Source organism: Prunus persica, chromosome G8, assembly GCF_000346465.2.
Source record: "Prunus persica cultivar Lovell chromosome G8, Prunus_persica_NCBIv2, whole genome shotgun sequence".
In the NCBI taxonomy this organism is placed as follows: domain Eukaryota; kingdom Viridiplantae; phylum Streptophyta; class Magnoliopsida; order Rosales; family Rosaceae; genus Prunus; species Prunus persica.
This window is the reverse complement of record NC_034016.1, coordinates 6,021,867-6,044,267: the sequence shown is the minus strand read 5'-3', so window position 1 is coordinate 6,044,267 and position 22,401 is coordinate 6,021,867.

The window sequence follows — 22,401 nt, the reverse complement described above, 5'->3', positions numbered from 1 at the left end:
GTCGTAGTTATATGTAACCGCCGTATTATTTTTTTGAAATGGTTTTATATGTAAGCAACTTTTCGTCTACCTGACATACACATGCGCTGTTTCCAAACCCAATTAAAAATTTCAATCTCCTAGAGAAAACTTTTAGACTTTTTTCCTTGTCAGAGCACTGTCAGAGTATCTCATCGTCTTCCTCTCGTCTTCTTCGTCGTCTCTGAACTTAAACATAATCTTCCTCTTGCTTTCATTGCACGCAAAAGGTAAGCTTTCATTTTCACTATTTCGGTTGCTGTTTTGCATGCTCATACGTTTTTTGTTTGAAAAATATTTTTACCTTTTTTCTGGCCAAAATCATTTTACTTCTTTCCAAGTTCGATAAAATATACAAACAAAGAGGGAAAGTTTCCAACTTTGAAGACAACTACCTCAACTAAATAAGACGACGGTAGCTTCTTATTTACGTGGTTAAATATGTAGACCACGACGGTTCGTCAGTCGTTCTAGCGTCGTCTGAAAATTGACAAAGTTGTTTTTAAAATTATAGTCTTTTTTTTATTTGCTTGTTTAATTGCAGGTTTGATTTCTCTGAACAATGGTTTTTGTTTTTCCCTAATTTGATAAAATATAAAGAAAAAGAAAGTAGGATTGGTATCTAATATAGACGACAGTATCTTATTGTTTTACGTCGTGTGAATGTTAATACCACGACGTCATATTAAAATACCGTCGTCTATATAAGATTCCAAAACTTTCTTTCTTGGCCTTGTATTTTATCAAATTAGAAAACAAAAACCATGGTTCAGAAAAATAAAATCTGCAATCAAACATTCACAGAGAAAGAAAGAAGGGTTTTGGATCCTTATATAGACGACGGTATATTACTATTGACGTCGTGTGAACATAAATACCACGACGTTATATAAATATTTCGTCGTTTATAGTTAATTATCACGTCGTTTATAAGTTATTATTACGTCTTATTTTATATTATTTCGTCGTTGTTTAATTACCTTGGTTTTAAACATTTATTACGTTTGAGATTATTTCATTGCGTCGTTTAAAATCATATCATACGTCGTATTTTATTAATAACCGTCGTTTGTGTTCTTAATCTTTTCCTGAAATATTTTCACTTGCAGTTTTGTCTGTAAAAATGGTTTCTCACCAAGACCAAAGTAAGGACTCTGGCTCCAAGAAAAATGGAGGTAAGGAGCTTGGAATGATAACTCCTGAAGAGAAGTCTTCGAAGAAGATGAAGTTTGCTTCATCATCTGCTGAGACAGAACGAACCAGCACGACAACAATCTCTGATGATTCAAAGTCTGGTCGAGGTATGAGCACAATGCCTCGTGTTGTGAAGAGAAAACTTCAGAAACTCAGGCCAATTGTTGAGTACAATAAAAGGGGGAAAGGAATTGGCCAAGCACATAGTGAGATGCAGTCTTACATTGGTGTGTTGGCACGCTCCAGAGTTCCACTTGTGGACATGAAATGGGCTCAAATCCCCAAGGATATAAAGGAGCAGATTTGGGAAGCAGTTGACATTGCTTTTGTGGTAGGTCAAGGGGGCAAGAACTCTGTGTTAGCTTCTGCTGCCAAGAAATGGAAGGATTTCAAGTCTACACTAACGAGGCATTATATCCTTCCATACACCAATGACAGGGAGAGATTAAGCCAACCCCCTGAAACATATAAATTCATAGAGAAAGCACAATGGGATGCCTTTGTAGCTTCAAGGTTATCCAAATATTTTGAGTCTGTGCATTCTCAACATGCACAGATTAGGGAGAAACTTGAGTACAATCATCGATTGTCTCGAAAAGGATATGCTGGTTTGGAGGATCAATTGGAGGAAACCCTGCCTGGGGTAGAAATTGATCGATCTACCTTATGGAAGAGAGCTAGACAGGACAAACATGGTAACATCCCGGATCCAAAGGTGGCAGAGAAAGCAAAATTAATTGTAAGCCTACTCACTCTGTTTTAAATTTTTATTAAACTGTGAATAATTCTTATTACGTCTTATGTTATATTTTGCGTAGTGTGAATGATATTACCACGTCGAAATTTTTTAAAAAACGTCGTTAAAGGTCTAAATCAGGAATCACTACTCTATTTTCTGTAATTATAGCATAAGATGTCGGTGGTTCATTTTCGCGTCGTTTGTATTAAATTACTACGTCGAAATGTTTTAAACAAGGTCGTTAAAGGTGTGAATATTGAATCATCCCTCTGTTATCTGTAAATAAAGCATAAGACGTCGGTGGTTTATTCATTTCGTCGTTTTAAAAAACTAACCACGTCGGTATAACTACCGTCGTGATAAATTATAATAACGTCGATTTATATGTTACTGCGTCGTCTGAAATTATATAATACGTCGTTTGTATATAAATAACCGTCGTGTGTTTTTTGTTCTTACTTTTTTATATATCTTTGTTTTAGGATGAATTGCAAAAGCAAGTCTCGGAAGGCAAAGTCACTGTATCTGGCAGCAATGATGTGCTGACCATGGCTTTGGGCCCCGAGCATCCAGGCAGAGTGAGAGAGGTAGGTGCTGGGATTTCCCCAAGGCAGTATTTCAATTTACCCAAACCACAGAGGATGAGCTTTGACGACCGTTTAAAGGACAGTTTAAGAGTTCTCCTTCAAGAAGAGAATAAAAAGATGGAGGCTAAAGCAAGGGAAGAGGCTTTAAGGATGCAGGCTAGAACCAAGCAATTGGTAGAGGCTGAGAGGGAGCATTTCCTGAGTCAGCTTTCCCAATTAATTCCCAATTTTGATCCAAGCATGCTTAAACCAAGAATTAGCCAAAGTCCCAAAAATTCAATGTCTGACAAAGCAAGCTGCTCTGGAGGTGATGTGAGATCCTTACATTTTGAGGATGATACTGCCAAAAATGGGAAACATCAGGAAGAAAAGGTAACATATCTGAACTTTGAATTCTCTGTTTTTTTAAAAACTATTAGACGTCGTTATTTTTAATAAAACCGTCGTTTGAAATACATACCACGACGTTTTAAAAATAAACTGTCGTTTGTATTTCAATACCACGTCGTATTTAGTTTACTTGTTTTACACGCCATTAAACGTCGTTATTTTTAAAACTTTGTGGTTTTTAGACGACGGGGTTAGTCATTCCCGACGTAATAGATGAAGAGAAAAAAGAAGAAAAACAAGATGAAAAGGAGAAAGAAGATGAAGAAAAGCATGACGACCAGGTATGTTCACATAACTTTGCCTGTTTTATTTGTTTTTCAAAATTTCAGACGTCGATATTTTTCTTTAAACCGTCATTTGTTTACAACTTAGACGGCGGAATTTTGTTTAAGACGTAATAAATTATTCACGACGACGGTTTTTTCGCCGTTGTTTAAATTCTTTTCAGACGACGTTTTGTTCCTTAAACTGTCGTTTTTATTGAATTACCACGTCTTTTTTTTTATTTCTTTAAACATGTTTTTGAAGTTGTTGATTATTCAAATATGGAGGCGCCATCTTCTTTAAAATTCCTTTGTCGTTATGTGGAAACGACACTCGTGCCTCAGGATAAGACCCTGAACTTTACAATTGATAAGGAGGTGTTTGGTCTAGAGCGCGATACCTTCCTCCTGCCTGAAGATATTACACAATTTGCAGGCATGGAAGAAATAGGAGCTACGGTCATTGCTGTATATATGAGGTTTGTCATTCTAAAATAACCACGTCGTTAGTATGTACCGTCGTTATTGCGTCGTCTTAACTAACTAACCACGTCATTAGTATGTACCATCGTGATAAATACATTATAACGTCGTTGTCTATTTCAGTACGTCGTGTGAAATTTTATAATACGTCGTTTTGTTATACATAACCGTCGTGTGTTTTTTTGTGCTGACTTGTTTATATTATTTTATATATTTAGGTACTTACACGATGTTTTGAAACAAGCAAATATGTGCAGCATGGTAGGCTTTATCGACCCTGCTACAGTTAGTGCCAACTCTGGCACAATAGCTGACAGATCACGCCTGGTAGCAGCTCGACTTCAAAGGACTGACGGTGAACAGATTTTCATGATGCCTTACAATCCAGGGTTAGTCTCCTTAACAGGATTTTGTTTTTATGATTTTCAATAAATGACAGCGTATAAACTAACCACGTCGGTGTTTTATTTTATTGAGTCGTTTGAAACTACTAACCACGTCGGTAGTTATTTATCGTCGTGATAAATATATAATGTCGTCGATTGCTACTTTATTTCATCGTGTGAAATATTATAATACGTCGTTTTTATATTAATTTTGTGCAGCCGTCATTGGATCTTGCTGATTGTGAGACCAAAGAGGGAAATCGTCTATTTTCTGGATCCTCTGCCAGGAAATCGTGTGGTCGATGAAGAGGCCAAAAACATCGTGAACAGTGCTATAAAAATTTATAATTCTCACATTGCCAGATCAGGCCGTAAGGCAGTAATTTGGAAAACTCTGTCAGGCACACCAAAGCTACCCAGCAGTGTCGAATGCGGGTATTATGTGATGCGCTTCATGAGGGACATCATCATGGATCCTTCCTTGGCGTTTGAGAAGAAGGTAAGAAGAAATTACCTTCATACATTTTACGTCGTTTTTTGTATTATCAACGACGGTCATGTAAAATTACCGTTGTTGAATAGATATACTACGTCGGTTATGAAAAATATCGTCGTCTGTGATTGAATTTCTTTTTATTTATAAACCCTAATAGTCATTGTTTATGCAGTATGCCAAGGGAAAACAGGAAGCGCCATACCCCCAAGAAGCAATTGATGAAGTCCGGAATGAATGGGCAGAGTTTGTTTGCCTTCACCTGGAATAGGGGAATTATTGAACACTTGATATTTATGTATAATGTACAAATTTTGTCTATAATATATAATGTAAAAATTTGTTGAGGTTTTCTTAAATTAAAAAAAAAAACAAACATACAAATTGCGTAACCGACGTGTAATACATTTCCAACGACCTAAGAAAGTCAAAAACCGTCGTTTTTTGTTGTTTCGTTTTAAACAAATCCGACGTAAAAGGATATTTAGACGACGTTCTTTGAACAATTGAGTCGTTTATGGTTTACAACGTCTTCAATTTCTTAAGGGTTCAGGGTAGTACTTTGTAACGACAGCGGTTAAGTCGTGGAATATATATTTTACGTCGGATAGTTAAATATCCGCCATGGTTTCTCATTTAAACGACGTCATTTTAACAACTTAGTCGTCTATTAGAATTTACAACGTCTACAATTTATTAACACCGACGTGGTTTGTTGTTGTGATAAGAATATTTTATTATTTTTATATCAAAATATTCAAAATAAATTTAAAATAAATCAGAAAAATGCAAAGTCAACTCCTATGAAGTCATTGATATATTTTCTTCCCCCTAAACCTTGAAAAAATTCATTTTGAATAACAAAAATTTAAAATGACCATCCAAAACAAAATTGTTTTGATGAGTCATAAAATCACTTCTAGTTTTATGGTTTAGGGTTTAGAGTCTAGGGTTTAGAGATTAGGGTTGTTATTTATTGGGGTTTATTTTTAAAGTATAATTTTTGGGTAGTCTAGGGTATATATTAGGCTGTAAAACCATAAACCCTTTTATAAACTTAATTTTTAAAATTATATAATTTAGTTTTAAGGGTTTAGGGTATTAATTTTTAACGACGGTGGTTGAGTCGTGGAATACATATGTTACGTCGTGCAGTAAAATATCCGACATGGTTTATACTTTAAACGACGTCATTTTAATATGTAAGTCGTCTATTATAATTTACAACGTTTTCAATTTCTTAACCCCGACGTGGTTTTTCAGTCGTCTTTATATCAAAATATTCAAAATAAATTTAAAATTAATCCGAAAAATGAAGCGTCAAAATAAACGGCGTTACGTTCAGTGTTTCCGTCGTGGAATATTACATTTACGTCGGTTCTTGTCGAACTTTCGCCATGGTTTTTCTTTCGACGTTTTAAAGAGCGCGCTCTCTAAAAATTTTCGCGCGCCCTAAATTTTTTAGATTTGCTCTTATTCTTATACTTCTAACCCTGAACCCTAAAATTTTCAGATTTCGCGCAACATAACATTTCGCTCTCTCACTTCTGCTCTAATTAAAAGTTGCACTCTCTAGGCTCCGTCGAATCTGTGAGCTCGTCCAACCTGTAAGTACAAACCCTATCTTCCCCTTGTAAATTCATTGAATGATATTAGGTTGTTTTGTTAAAGGGTTTTAGGTATATGCTTTGCGATCTGTTAATAATGTGCTTATAGGTATGGGTTCATGGATTTTCTGTTTAATGGGTTCATGGATTACATTATCTGTTATGTTGAATTGGGAATGGATTTAATTTTGTCGGATCTTTTAGTCACCCTATGTTATGTTGAATTGGGAATGGATTTATTGTTTTCATGCTTGGTTTCATGTATATGTTGGTTTCTTGCTTGGTTTCATATATATGTTGTGTTCTTAATGGGTTTTGGGTTCTTGAAAATAAACTGAGACACGACGCCTTTTTAGGCATACGACGACGATTACACGACGGTTTATGAAAAAACCGTCGTGTATAAGTAATACAACGACGGTTTTTTCATAAACCGTCATTTGTATTACTTATATTAGACGACGTCTGTTGAAAATTCGTCGTCTATATATGCCAAATACGTCTGTTTTTGTTTAAAACCCATCGTCTCTGTTGTGTATTACTTACTATTAGATCTTTGTATAATCTGCTATAGTGATGGTTATTGCCTGTATTTTCACTTTATTATAGATAATAGGTTATAGTGTCGGAGATGGATAAGTCATGGATGCACTCGGATAGAAGATCGAAGACATATGTGTTTGGGGTGGAAGCATTTTTGAACTTTGCTGTAGAAAATCTTCTAACTACAACACATATCCGTTGTCCATGTGTTAAATGTGTTAATTTGAAGTTGTTTGGGGTTGGAATTATAAGGGATCACTTATACTTTAATGGAATTGACCAAAGCTATAAGAATTGGACATTTCACGGAGAACCTTGGGAAGCAACTACTAATGCTAGTAGAAATGTTGAAGAAGATGATGGCCATAGTAGGTACAGTTTTGTGTCTGAAGAAATTGATATGGATGATAATGATTTTGGTGATTTTGGTTCCGATCCGTATGAGTTTGCCAATGTGATTGGGGATGGAGATCAACCAGTGTACCCTGGTTGTAGAAAGTACACGAAGTTATCGGCATTAGTGAAGTTGTATAATTTGAAGGCAAAACATGGGATGAGTGATGTCTGTTTTACAGAATTATTGATACTTCAAGGCGATTTGCTTCCAGAAGGAAATACAATACCAACCTCTATGTATGAGGCTAAAAAGACTTTGTGTGCATTGGGGCTGAGTTATGAGAAAATGCACGCATGCCCCAATGATTGCATCTTGTATAGGAAGGAGTATGAGGATTCAACTAATTGTCCTACTTGTGGTATCTCAAGGTGGAAAGAAGGCAAAGATTCAATCTTGAAAGAGGGTGTGCCAGCGAAGGTGGTGTGGTATTTTCCTCCAATTCCAAGGTTTAAAAGGATGTTTCAATCACATGAGACAGCTAAGAGTTTGACTTGGCATGCTGCTAGAAAATCAATTGACGGTCAGATGTCTCATTCGGCGGATTCCCCGTCTTGGAAACTTCTTGATGATAAATGGCCTGAGTTTGGTAATGAGCCGAGAAACTTGAGATTGGCTCTTTCATCTGATGGATTCAATCCCCACAGTTCTCTAAGTAGCAGATATAGTTGTTGGCCGGTTATCTTAGTTACATATAATCTCCCTCCATGGCTGTGCATGAAACAAAAGTTCATGATGTTAACCTTATTGATTTTCGGTCCTAAACAACCCGGAAATGCTATAGACGTCTACTTGGAGCCTTTGATTGATGATTTAAAATCTTTGTGGGATGGGATTAGAGGAGTGTATGATGCACATAATGGAGAATACTTTACACTCAGAGCTGCATTAATGTGGACAATTAATGATTTCCCCGCCTATGAAAACTTATCTGGTTGTGTTGTTAAAGGATATAAAGCTTGTCCAATATGCGGCGATGATACACCTAGTCACAGGTTGAAAAATGGCCACAAAATTTGTTACATTGGGCATAGAAAATGGTTACCAATCAATCATCCATATAGGAGGCAACGTGCAGCTTTTAATGGGAAACCTGAATATGGCATACCTCCCGAGCCATTAACCGGAGAAGAAGTGCTGCATATGGTTGAAAATGGTGACAGAGTTTGTTGGAAGAAGAAATCAATATTCTTTGATCTCGAGTATTGGAAATACCTTCCTGTGAGGCATGCCCTAGATGTTATGCACATTGAGAAGAATGTTTGCGATAGTATCATTGGTACATTGCTGGAGATCCCTGGAAAAAATAAAGATGGGATTGCTGCTCGATTAGATTTATTGAACATGGGGGTCAAAACTGATTTGCAACCCGAGTATGGAGAAAGCCGTACTCGTTTGCCTCCTGGGCCTTGGAATTTGTCAAGAGCAGAGAAGAGAGAGGTTTGCAATTCTTTCTATGGTATGAAGGTCCCTGAAGGTTATTCTTCAAATATTAAAAATCTTGTATCTTGACAAGATTCAAGACTTCTTGGCCTTAAATCACATGATTGTCATACCTTAATGCAACAATTGCTCCCTGTGGCAATTCGTTCTGTTTTGGAGAAGCCTGCAAGGTATGCAATAACTCGTTTGTGCTTCTTCTTTAATGCTATATGTGCAAAGACTGTTGATGTTTCCAAGCTAGATAAGTTGGAAGAAGATGTAGTAGTTACTCTGTGTTTGCTTGAGAAGTACTTTCCCCCTTCATTCTTTGATATCATGGTTCATCTAGTAGTACATCTTGTCAGAGAAGTTCGTCTATGTGGGCCAGTATATTTTAGGTGGATGTATCCGTTTGAAAGATATATGAAAGTGCTGAAGGGGTATGTTCAGAATCGTACTCGTCCCGAAGGTTGCATTGCTGAGCGGTATATAGCTGAAGAAGCGGTAGAGTTTTGTACTCAGCATTTATCTGATGTTAGTACAGTTGGAGTGCCTTCAAGCCAAAAGATGGGACTTTCAAAGCCATTATCAGGTTGCACAGTGAGTGTAGTTGATCAGGACCTGTTGAATCAAGCACATCTATATGTCTTGGAGAATACGGAGGAAGTCCTACCTTATATCGAGTACGTATGAGTTTTATTCTTTAAGTTTCCATTTTAAATTATTTCTTATGTTTATCTTCTATATTTGGGACCGTAATGCTTGAATTTTTTGTGTCATGTAGGCAACATATGATCCACATCAAGACTGCTTATCCAAAATTTAGAAAGAGAACAAAGTGGCTGCAGGATAAGCACAATAGCACTTTCCTTCAATGGTTACGCTTCAAGGTATATGTTGTTGAATAACATATTTCTCTTTTAATTTTCTTCTTATTTCTATGTTAGATTGAATTAAGATATGATTAATTTGCAGGTTCAAAGTGAACTTGAGGAAGACAATCATGGCGTATCAGAAAATTTAAGGTGGCTAGTAGCTGGTCCAAACATGGCAGTGCCATTATATAGGAGCTATCTTATTAAAGGTATTAAATTCAATATCAAGGCACAAGATGATGTGCGGACAACTCAAAATAGTGGAGTTTATTTACTTGCACATACCATGCAAGTTGCTAGTGCCAAGGATAAAAACTCAATTCTCTCAAATATGGGTTTCTATGGTGTCATTCAAGAAATTTGGGACCTTGACTACCAAAAGTTTACAATCCCAGTCTTTAGGTGTGATTGGATAGATAGTTCTGGTCTTGTAGTCGACGAACTTGGATTTACCCTTGTAGATTTGAGTAAAATTGGACATAGGAATGACCAATTTGTTTTGGCTTCTCAAGTCAAACAAATATTTTTTGTTGACGACCCGATGCATCGTGGTTGGTCGGTAGTGTTATCAATGCCTAATAGAGAATATAATGATGTTATTGGTGATGAAGTCTTAGGTGATGTGATAATTGAGTGTGAGCCATTTACTAGAGGGATGCCAAATGTTGACACATTTGATGAACTGGTGGGTGAGTTAGGTGGTCAAAATATTCGAGATGGGTGTGAAGATATATGGATTGAATGATGCTTATGTAATTGGCAGTGTATGACATTAATTTTGTAATATGTTGTAATGTGATTTCTTCACTTTCTACGTTCAAATAAAACACGACGTTATTGTGAACCAGTTATTCAGCATATTTACCGACGTCTTAAAGCAACGTAACAATGAAGAACCACGACGCTATTGTGAAGCAATTATTCAGGATATCACGTCGGGGAAGGATTAAGAACCGCCACGTAATTCAAAATAACACAACTCCAATCCCATAATACCGACGTCTAAAAAACGAGATATATAATCTGCACGTTAAAAAATACGACGTCATCATACATTTTCCACGTCGCAAGTTCTTTTATAAACGAAGAGGAACGAAATGAATTCCGACGGTAATTCATTATAACCACCGTCTAATATCAATTAAACGACGTTATTTGTAATACGGCTCTCATCATAATCAACGCCGTCTATATGTTCTGTAATACGGCTCTCATTTATTTGGAACCGACGTTGTTTAGAAGTTCAACGTCGTCTATATTAATAAGTGCGTCGTGAGTAATGAATACATATAAATACATCGTCGACTATATAAATGCCACCGACGTTGTTTCACATTTCAACGTCAACTATATAAATACATACGTCGTAAATAATGACACTGACAACTATTTCCACGTCATCTTTTTTAGAAAAATCGAAGTGGAAAATTTATTTCACGACGGTTGTTTGTAAATAAGAGACGTAGTAGATTTCAATAACGTCGTCTTCTCATGTATTTAAAGACGTCATATTTTTTCTTGTCGTCAAAATTATATTTAACGGCGTAGTGTTTTAGTTGTCGTCGTTGTATGTCTATCTTGCGGCCTTGTTCTTTTAATATGTGTCATATTTTTCCCTTTTAACGACGGTGATTTGTTTGAGTTGGTCGTCTATTCTCATCCTCGACTATTTTTTAGAACTTTAGCAGACTAAACACGTCTGTTTTTATTTGTTTTCGACGTTGTTTTACTTAACAACGTCTAATATTTATCGTCGTTGTTTGTTTCTGAAAATAGGACGTATAAATTTTGTAATACGACTCTCATATATTTGTAACCGACGTTGTTTCGTTGTTCAACGTCTACTCTATAAATACATACGTCGTAAATAATGACAATGACAACTATTTCCACGTCATCTTTTATAGAAAAATCGAAGTGGAAAATTTATTTTATGACGGTTGTTTTTATATAGGCGACGTAGTAGGTATCAATAACGTCGTCTTCTAATGTATTTAAAGACGTCATATTTTTTATTGTCGTGAAAATGATATTTAACGGCATCTTGTTTTAATTTTCGTCGTTGTATGTCTATCTTGTGGCCTTGTTCTGTTAATATGTGTCATATTTTTCCTTTTTTAACGACGGTGTTTTTAGAGAGTTGGTCGTCTATTCTCATCCTCGACTGCTTTTTTAGATCTTTTTGCAGTACAAAGACGTCGTTTTGTATTTGTTGATGACGTTGTATATTTTAACAACGACGGTGATTTAGCGTCGTGGTTTATGAGGGAAAAGATGACGGTGGATTCCACGACCATTGAAAAACCGAATACACGATGGTGATTTACCGTCGTCTTTTTTCTTTTTTGTAGCAGTGATGTGAGCATGGGATCCCACACAAATCCCATATTCTACAAGAGCAAGTCTTTGCTCTTAGATTGACAAAAAACTCACTCTATACATATGAGACACTTGGTATTTCTTCTCACCTGCTAGTCTAGGAATACATTGATGTGCTCCCTTCTTATTATTCTCAATGATCTTAACTATTCTAGGCCTAACAGGATGGCTCCAAACCCTACTACCAATTCTTCTTTCACACATCTTCAACATCACATAAGTTTTAATTCTTTCAAGGCATGTCAAGATGACCTTGCCTCTTACATCTAGTATGCAAGAGTTGAATGTCTCACAGAGAGTATTCAATAAGATGTCACACTTACAGTGTTTATCGAAACGAGATCTGCTTCAATTCTTTGGTGGCCTTTTTAAGAGTCACTTGTAAGCTTCATTATCTTGCACCTTCATCTTCTCCATTGTTGTTTCATACCATGGAACAGTAGTGGCCCTTACTATTGCCCACAATATGTTCTTTAAAAAGAGCCCAGAATGTTGCCCTTTGAAATTTCTATAAAGGTGCCTCACACACATACTATGCTCAGCTATAGGCACAACTATTTCAATGGCTGGAAGTAGACCCTTTTGCTTGTCACTTATGAACACCTAAGCAGCCCCATTCTCTATTTTTAAATATGATACAAACCACTCAAGAAACCACATCCAAGAACTCTTATTTTCAGCTTCAACTACAGCATAGGCAATGGGGAACATTCCATTGTTCAACCACAATAGCTGTTAGTATCTGTCCTATGTATGGTTCTTTTCAATAGCACCTATCCACGCCAATCACAGGCCTACGTCCCTCCGAAAACCCTTTCTTACAACGTGCCAATCACACATAAATTCTCTGAAAAACAGTTTCCTCCCCAATCATGTCATTCTTAATTACAATTGTGCTATCCTTATTGGAAACTTTCAACTGTTTTGCATAATCCCATAACCTTGCATTTTTCTCTATGTAGCTACCTTCAATGACCACTCTTGACAACCTCTTGGCTCTCCATATTTGATGTTTGCTTACATTCATAGCATATTGTTCTCGCACTTCTGCTTGAATTGCTGCTACATCCCAGTTGGGATTTTTTCTAATTTTGTCTGTAAACCTAATAGATAGCCATCTTGCATTGCAATACCCCAACCTATAAACTCTAGTACCCTCATGTTCTAAAGAAAGAGTCTTGATTGTAAAGTGGGTCGATTCCTATCTATCTTTGAGGCTAACACAACAAAGGGGCAATACTGGTACCCAGCACACTTGGCTATCATGCTTCCCAAACTTTATAGATTTGCCTTCGACAATTGCATACTCTTTAATAGCTTCCTTTACTTCTTTTATATTGACAAACTGCATTCCTAACCTAAACTGAGGATTTCTAAGGTCAATCTCACTTCTAAATTGTTTAAAGTCTGGTAATTTTCTCTTCTTTCTCTTCTTTGACTTCTTTGAGTTTTCTCTACTTTCTTGTTCATCCTTAGAATTTCACCTTCAGAAGGGAGTGCATTAGCATCTTCACCATCATCCGAGATAGCCCATGTACCTTCATTAGGAGGCACCATTTTAGGACCAATGTTTGGTTCCTTTTCACCCACATTTGGTGGAACATTTGCTCCCATTTATGTTGTCATTCCAGGATCAATGTTTGGCATCTCATCATCAGTGTAATCATTACCATCAGATTCAACTTCCACATCTTCCTCTTCATTATTTGCTTCATTACCATTAGATTCAACTTGCACATGTTCCTCTTCATTGTCTACTTCATTACCATCAGATTCAACTTGCACATGTTCCTCTTCATTACGATTTATATGCCATGCATCTTCTTCAGCCACATTTACATACTCCTCATAATTGAACAATGGCCATACCTCTTCTTTTTAACTGCCAAGTGTGTTATGGTCAGTTGGATCATGAAAATACAGTACAACAAGTTTATTCGATAAAATGGTACCAACCTATCATCTAAGACCTCCTTAACAACATCTTATGCATGCACCTTATAGAACACTTTTAGGCTCATGATTTTCTGGGTTATATCCATTTTATACCCAAGCTCTGCCCCTTATATACACCATTATATACACCTTCTTACTTATTATTTATTTATTTATTTATTCAATTTCATTATACCTTAAAAAGCTTTCCAATTTGTTTATATGTTATTTATAATATAAATGATTTTGTATTTGGCTTTACGGAAAAGAAAAACTACACTTTTTATAGCACCTTGAGGCTCATATCCAATAAAGGAATCCTTAAAACTTATCTTTATCACCTCATGAATCCATAGCCTAATATAATAGATATTCCACAAGTGAGATAGAGCTTCAACTCTATCAAATTATCCGTGTATACCCAGCTTATCTCTCCCTTGTATCCTTGATTAAATTAGAATCCTAAATAGATGCGAACTCAAATAGAGTTCTTACATAAACGACATTCAAATACTTTAAATGTGACACAGATCCTAACAAATAAATCCATATGAAAAACAAAACCTGCACCTTCATATTAAGGATTAATTACAATTTAATATTATGTGGTTACACCCTTAAGACATGTTAGTCCTTATCTTTTTAATTAGATAACTCAGTCTTTTAAATTTGTTACAATATGGTTTCTGTTAGTTGCCTATGTGGCACTATGGGTTCCACATTTTTGCTTTTTAAAAAGTTTAAATGGATTAAAATATTATTTTTTTGGAAAAATATTGAAGAAACAAAGAGAAAAAGAAATTTCATCCCCCAAACCAGTGGGCCTCCCTCTCTGGTTTTCTTCTAACCCCATGATCCATCCCCCCCCCAGCCACCCATCAACCCCAAATCCATCCCCCTACATACACACACCACCCAAAACCCAAACATGGGCGCCAACCCACTGGGGCGGGGCTCCTCTCTCACTAGAGAATCTGCGAATCTCCTCTCTCTTCTCTCTCTCTAATTGTGTGGAAGCGAAGCAGAAATCATTCTTCTCTCCCACCTTCTTCTTCAGACTTCATCAACCCACATTCTCCTCCTAATCCCAAAATCACAACAGCAATCCAATCTTCTTCCTCCTCCTGCATTAACAAAACTACCCTTCTCAACCTCTTCAAATCCCAACATAGCCACCTCAACTTCTTCTTCTAGCACCTGGACCTCTTCCAAACCTTATCCTTCACCCGTAACATCCTCCTTCAGTCCTCCATCGACACCACCATCTTCTTCTTCGGCCTCAACAAGTCCAGTTTCGTTGCCCACAAGTTCTCTCAGACCCTAGTCTCCCTCAGCATCCGCTCCAGCTTCCTTTCCCCATTGAGATGCGAGAATTTATCGAAAAATAGCCAAAACTTGACCCTTAATTTCAAAAATGTCAGTTTTTTTACAAAAATTGCAAATATAGCAGAAAACTCACCTAAATAGACACAAATTTTCTCATATTTAAAATCCACATAAACCTAAAAAGAAACCTTATTAAATAAAATTTCAGAATATTTCATCCGAACACTTTTCCAATCACCTCTCTGTTTCTTTTTCATTTCTTTTTTCCTACTTCTTATGTTTGTCTCCAGCATCACTTCTTCTTCTTCTTCTTCTTCTTCTCCTCGCTTGTACATCTCTTTTCTTCTTCTTCTCACCCATTTGTCTCCAAATAAATGTATTTATTTATTTAAAAAATAATAATAATATGAATTTAGAACCAAAAATTCAGAAAATGATTGAATCAATGCACAAGTATAATTTCCTCCTCTCACCCAAAAAAAAATTATTTCACATAACTTTAGTTCTTCAAAAATTGTCACAAATTTAGAACGATCTACATTAAAAATATGTATAATTAAATATTCATTCATTACAATTCATAAAGTTAAAGAGAAAAATATTACACCACTTTGTCTACAAGGTAGGATGAAGTGCAATCTGATTCTTGCAAGTTTGTCGATAATGGCCAATTGAACCACATCTTGAACACTTACGAGTTGATGGTTCTTCTCCTCGTGATGGGATTCTCTTTTCCTTGCGCTTGCCATGCCTTCTTCATGTAATTGGTGGTAGCAAAATTCTATTTCGTACATCATCAGGCACCACCTAATCTGTTTGATCCCCAACTGGCCATATAAGTTATGCATACGCAATTACCAATGAGTTTGTAGTATAATATTTTGAACACATTGGGTAGCACGAAATTGTTGATGCCAACATGCAGCACAAGCATGTGCATTTGATAGTTGATCAAGATCAAATTCTCAGCATGTGCAACACTTTCCCTCTAAATTTACAACTTCAACACAACTTCCATCGTATACATGAAATGAGTATGCCTCAATAAGAGAAACCTGCATATTCAAGAAAAATAAATACATTATAAATACTCCCCAACTATTTTATTGGAAATCTTTTCAACAAACATGTTCCTTAAGAACAAACGAAATTTAAGAATTTATTTTTAATTGAATGATATGCCCATTAATATTACTAACTTTTCTTTCTCATTTGGTAGCCTTGTTTGCAGCCAATAATACCAAGGACAAGTTCCTAGTATGTTTTATTTCTTTAAAACTAAATACTTGCAACAATGAAAAAAAAGATAATGAATTCAAAATACTTGCAATGATAATCTTTTTTTGTTATTTTCTCGCACCAACGTCAACCCATTCTGTTAAATGTGAATCCATTTTGGTTGCCTCAGTTCGATGGTTATGAAACCAATTTTGAAGTTTATTCATTCTTAAATACTCCATAAAATTGGTGATAGGCAACTTACGAGTATCTCTGGTGATTGAATTGAGATATTCAGCAATATTTGTTGTCATTAGGTTGTACCGCTTCACATTAAAGTACACACGAGCCCACTTTTCATATCTAGCTGCATGAAGATAATTACCCACGTGATGGTCAACATTAAATATTTGCACCATACGACGATCAAATTCGGGAAATATAGTGGAGATAGTCTTTCGAATGCTTTCGCGTCTGTCAGAAATGAAAACTAAGTCATCGATATGCCTAATAGCTCCCCATAATTTTGTCAAAAACCAATTACATGATGCATCATTCTTTGAATCTCCAATTGCGAATACAGGTGTATTTCATTATTTCCATCCTTGCATGTGGCAACAAACAATCTTCTAAGATATTTACCTTTTAAAAATGTTCCATCAAGTGCTATTACTGGCCCGATAACATTGTGAAATCCTTTGAAGCAAGGTCCAAGTGACATAAAAAAAATACATAAAATGATTATTACGATTAGTTTCAATATACGTTATCATACCAGTATTTTTGGCTTCTAGCATAGCACAATATGATGGGAGTCTCATGTGAGTTTCTACGAAAGACCCGATTGCTAACTCTTCTAGTGTTCACCACGGGGATTGAACAGAAGGGGAAGAGGAGATTTGATCCCCTAACCAACTCTAATGCATGTTCCCTAGCTCTCCAAGCCTTCACATAACTTATACTCACACCCATGTCCTTCCTCATATCCTCCATGATGTCATGGGGTCTATGTACTCGTGATACACCCTCGTACTTAGACTTTATGCATTGACCAATAAGATAACTACTTTTCTGTCGATGATGGCAGTGAATAACATCCAATGAGCAAGTGTGTTTAGTAACATATTTTCTAACCATGAAATATGAGGATTTTCGTACCTTTGATGCGCGCAGTTTCCACATTGCATCCATCATCCACACAACCAACTTCAAATCTTTCTTTATTAAATCTCTTCACTTTGAACTCAAAAATTTTCTTCATAGCATTGATACCCAACTTTGTTTTTAAGTCCTCATTAGTCTCATACACCTGACCTACAATTATATCTCTACTTGAATTGCATAGCTTTATCATGTCTAATCCATGTAGAATGTTTTTATCCTTGTTTGGAGCAGTTGGATTGTCAGAGTTAGGCTCATCACATTGCATATTAATAGCTGGCACTTTGTCACATCTCAAGTTTTCATCGAAGGCAACATTATCTTGAAAAATATTATCAACTTCTACATGTGGCATATCCTCAAATTGCATGTTCTCAGAATGCAACTCATCTACATGTGTTGCATTATTTTCCACTTCATATTCTGAGTCCTCAAATTCTTTCAGTTCCAAGTCATCTTCTGAATCCTTATCTTGCTCATAATCTTCTAAATCACCTTGAGCACCCAAGTTGAGGTTCATTGGCATTGGTTCGAACTCAATCAGTGGAGTTTGTTGATTGCTTCCACTTCGGTAAAAAAATACTTTATGTTTTACTGTAATGCACAATGGAATCTTGTAAGACCTTGAATGGCTTTCAAAAATAAAAGCTCTTACGTCATCATCATCGACTATCTCTGTGGGCCATGCACTTTTCATTGCATCATATATCACTTTCATAGTTATCCCATACTCATTTCGGTCCACATTGGCAATGTCATACACTTCATTCCGGAGTTCCTCAAATGTAATTTTGTCTGAAACAAGTAATCCTTTACTTTTCCAATTTTTATACATCGAGTTAGCCCACCTCCCACTGTAGTTATGTCAAACAAAGTAGGTAAAATAGTTTCATATTATATTTCATTCTCCAAAAGGAGGTATTTATAATATAAGAGTACAAACCCTAGTAGGGTTATACTAGGAAACTAAGATAAAGTCCTAATTAGATAATATCTATACAAAAGGAAAAAAATAAAATCATAATATATTAGGAAGTAAATCTCCTAATTACACTAGGATCTAGCTAACACTCCCCCTCAACTTGGACCAAAGATGTCGCACATGCCCAACTTGTCAAGCAAGTTGAGGAAGTTACTGGTAGAAACAGCTTTTGTAAGGACATCAGCTAACTGATACTCAGAACTGATGAACGGGAAGGAAACAGTCTTCGCATCCAACTTCTCTTTAATGAAATTTCGATCAACCTCCACATGCTTTGTACGGTCATGTTGGACCGGGTTATGTGCAATTACAATCGTAGCCTTATTGTCACAATATAAATCCATAGGCTTCTTACGTCCAAAGCCAAGATCTCTCAATAATCTCCTCAACCATAGTAACTCACATACGCCATGGGCCATCCCATGATACTCAGCCTCAGCACTAGATCGAGACACCACTTGCTCCTCCTAGTAACAAGATTACCACCAAGAAACATAAAATACCTAGACGTAGAACGCCTATCAGTAGCTGAACCTGCCCAATCAGCATCTGTGTATCCTTCCATATATGTATGACCATACTTGGAAAACATTAACCCCTTGCCAGGATTTACTTTAAGATATCTCAAAATACGCGTCACAGCTCCCATATGGTCTTCACTAGGCAAGTGCATAAACTGACTCACTATACTCACTGCATATATAATGTCAGGACCTGTATGAGCTAAATAAATAAATTTCCCCACAAGCCATTGATAGCGCTCTTTATCAGTAGGAATTTGATCAAGATATAACCCCAACTTGTGATTCTGTTCACTAGGAGTATCAATTGGTTTACAATCCAACATTCCAGTTTTTGCAAGTAAATCCAAAATATACTTCCTTTGAGACAAGAAAAACTATGATTAGATCTGGCAACTTCAATCCCGAGAAAATACTTCAAGTCACCTAAAGATTTCATCTCATACTCAAACGCCAGATATTTCTGGAGACTCTATATTTCTGTCTGATCATCTCCAGTTACAATCATATCATCAACACAAATTATTAAAGCTGTCAATTTACCTTTGCTGTGCTTCAGAAAAAAAGTATGATCCGAATTACTTTGCATATACCCAAATTTCTTCATAGATGTAGCAAATCTTCCAAACCACGCTCTTGTAGATTGCTTCAATCCATACAAGGACTTCTGCAGTCTACATACAACACCCTCCTTAGGGGTCACATGAATACCAGGAGGAAGATCCATGTAAATCTCTTCCTGGAGGTCACCATATAGAAATGCATTTTTGACATCAAACTGCAATAAGGGCCAATCGTGGTTAGCAGCAAGGGATAAAAGCACACGCACAATATTGAGCTTTGCCACTGGAGCAAATGTCTCCAGATAATCCACTCCATATGTCTGAGTATACCCTTTGGCTATCAATCTAGCCTTGTAACGATCAATGAAACCATCAGCCTTATGCTTCAAAGTAAACACCCATCTACATCCAACTGTTTTCTTCCCTTGTGGCAAAGGAACTAGATCCCACGTCTTATTCTTGTTTAAGGCATCCATTTCCACATTCATGGCATTCGTCCATTTGGGGTTAGATAGAGCATCATGCAGCTTAGTTGGCACACATACACTAGATAATTGACACAAATATGATGCATATAACTTAGATAAAGGATGAGTTGTGACATAATGGCTAATTGGATATTTTGATTTGGCATGTATATCAGGAGAATATTGTACTTTGGTTTCGCACGAGTAGTTCGTGGGGGTAATTGATAAGTAGACACAGACAGATCATCAGAAATTAACTCACTTAACTCAGTATCACGATTGGACTGGGGCAATGGCAGGGGCAGAGGGGGTATTGTATCCAATTGGTCTTCGCAGGAAACACACGGAATAGCATCAGTTGACCCAGGTGACTGGTTGCACCCATCTAGGAGACCAGTCGTTTCCAACCAGAGTGTATCCGGATCAACGTCAAGCGACTGGTCGCTATCTTCTGGGCGACCGGTCATTTCCAAGCAGAGTGTATTATCATTAGGCATCAGGTCACGCTACCGGTCGTGCCCATCTGAGCTACCGGTTATTTCTAGGCAGAGTGCTTCCTCTTCTGCTCCAGACCTGTGCGACCGGTCGCTATCTACTGGGCTACTGGTTGTTTTCTCTCCGAGATCATCATTTGTATCATCCTCACCCACATCTCTAAGTTCAAGATCCTGCAATCTGATACTCTCCAATTTACTCCCCTTCTCCCCCTGAATTGGAGAGGAGGGAGAAACATAATACGGTACCTCTTCATGAAAAGTCACATCCAAAGTAACATGCACCTTCTGAGTAGGAGATGATAGCATTTATAACCCTTCTGAGTAGTAGAATAACCAATGAAGACACAGCAGAGAGTGTATGGATCTAGTTTACTCCGTTGATGAGAGTAGACATAAACGTAGGCAACACACCCAAACACCTTCGGAGGCAACTTAGAGACAGAGACTGGAGAAGTATAGGCATACAATACATCGAGCGGAGTCTTGAAATCAAGAACCCGACTAGGAGTATGGTTAATCAGATAGGCTGCGGCCAAAACACTATGGCCCCAAAGATGATGGGGAACAGACATGTCCAATAGAAGGGAGCGGGCAACTTCAAGTAAGTGACGATTCTTGCGTTCAGACACACCATTCTGCTGAGGAGTGAATGGAGTAGTAGTTTGGTGGATAATGCCTTGATTACGAAGAAAATGGGCCAAGGGATTATTCACATATTCACCTCGGTTATCAGTCCGAAACACTTTGACTCGATCATGAAACTGAGTAGACACCATGGCACAAAATTTAGGAAGAATAGAAGCAACATCATGTTTATTCTTCATCAAATACACCCATATTAGGCGAGTGCAGTCATCAATAAAAGTAACAAACCAACGGAAACCATTAGAAGTCACACGAGTAGGTCCCTATACATCCGAATGTACTAATCAAAAGGTTTTGCAGCTTTAATGTCACTCAAAGGAAATGCAATGACTCTTGGCCAAAATACATGTCTCACACTTAAAACTGGACTTATCACAAGAGCAGAATAAAGATGGAAACATACGCTTAAGGTAGCCGAACGACAAGTGTCCCAAGCGATGATGCCATAACCAAATTTGTTGTGTGTCCTTTACATTGCAACTTTGAACAGTATGAACGACACGTTCACGAACTGGTGCAGAAGGCAATGTCAAATAATATAACCCCCTATCCGTTTACCATGCCCAATCGTCTCGCAAGTCTTGAGATCCTAAAAAGAGCAATGTGTAGGATAGAAAGTAGCAGAAGCATTAAGTGTACCAAGTAATTGGCCCACAAATAACAAGTTACAATGGATATTGGGAATGAGTAACGTACGAGACAAGGACAAAGTAGGAGTGAGAGAGATTGTGCCCTCGCTAGTAATTGGAGAGGGCAAGCCATTAGCACTAGTTATGTATGGGTCACGGGTGTTACTAGAAACCCATCAAAAAAAGTAGCATCATAAGTCATATGATCAGAAGCACCAGTATCAATTATCCAAGTATTGGAGCCAGTACTTGGAATACAGTCTGAACCACATAAATTTCCAGAAGCAGCACCAACAGCACCAACAAAGGAGTTATCACCTATGATTGCACCAGAAATTCAATAGATCACGGCATAGTGTACAATGGAACACAATAGAGGCACAAATACAGCAGATGCACGAAGACACACATTAGAGGTATGAACACAGTAGAGTGCACAACGGAACATAGCAAAGGCGCAAATACGGCAGATGCACAAAGACAGGAATGACACGAACACGACAACACAACTCACAAACCCAGAGGGGGGCACACACGGCACAGGTAGAGAAAAAAATATGGGGACAACACACAGGTCACTAGAAAAGTTTGCTCTGATACCATATCAAACAAAGTGGGTAGAATAGTTTCATATTATATTTCATTCTCTAAAATGAGGTATTTATAATACAAGAGTTCAAACCC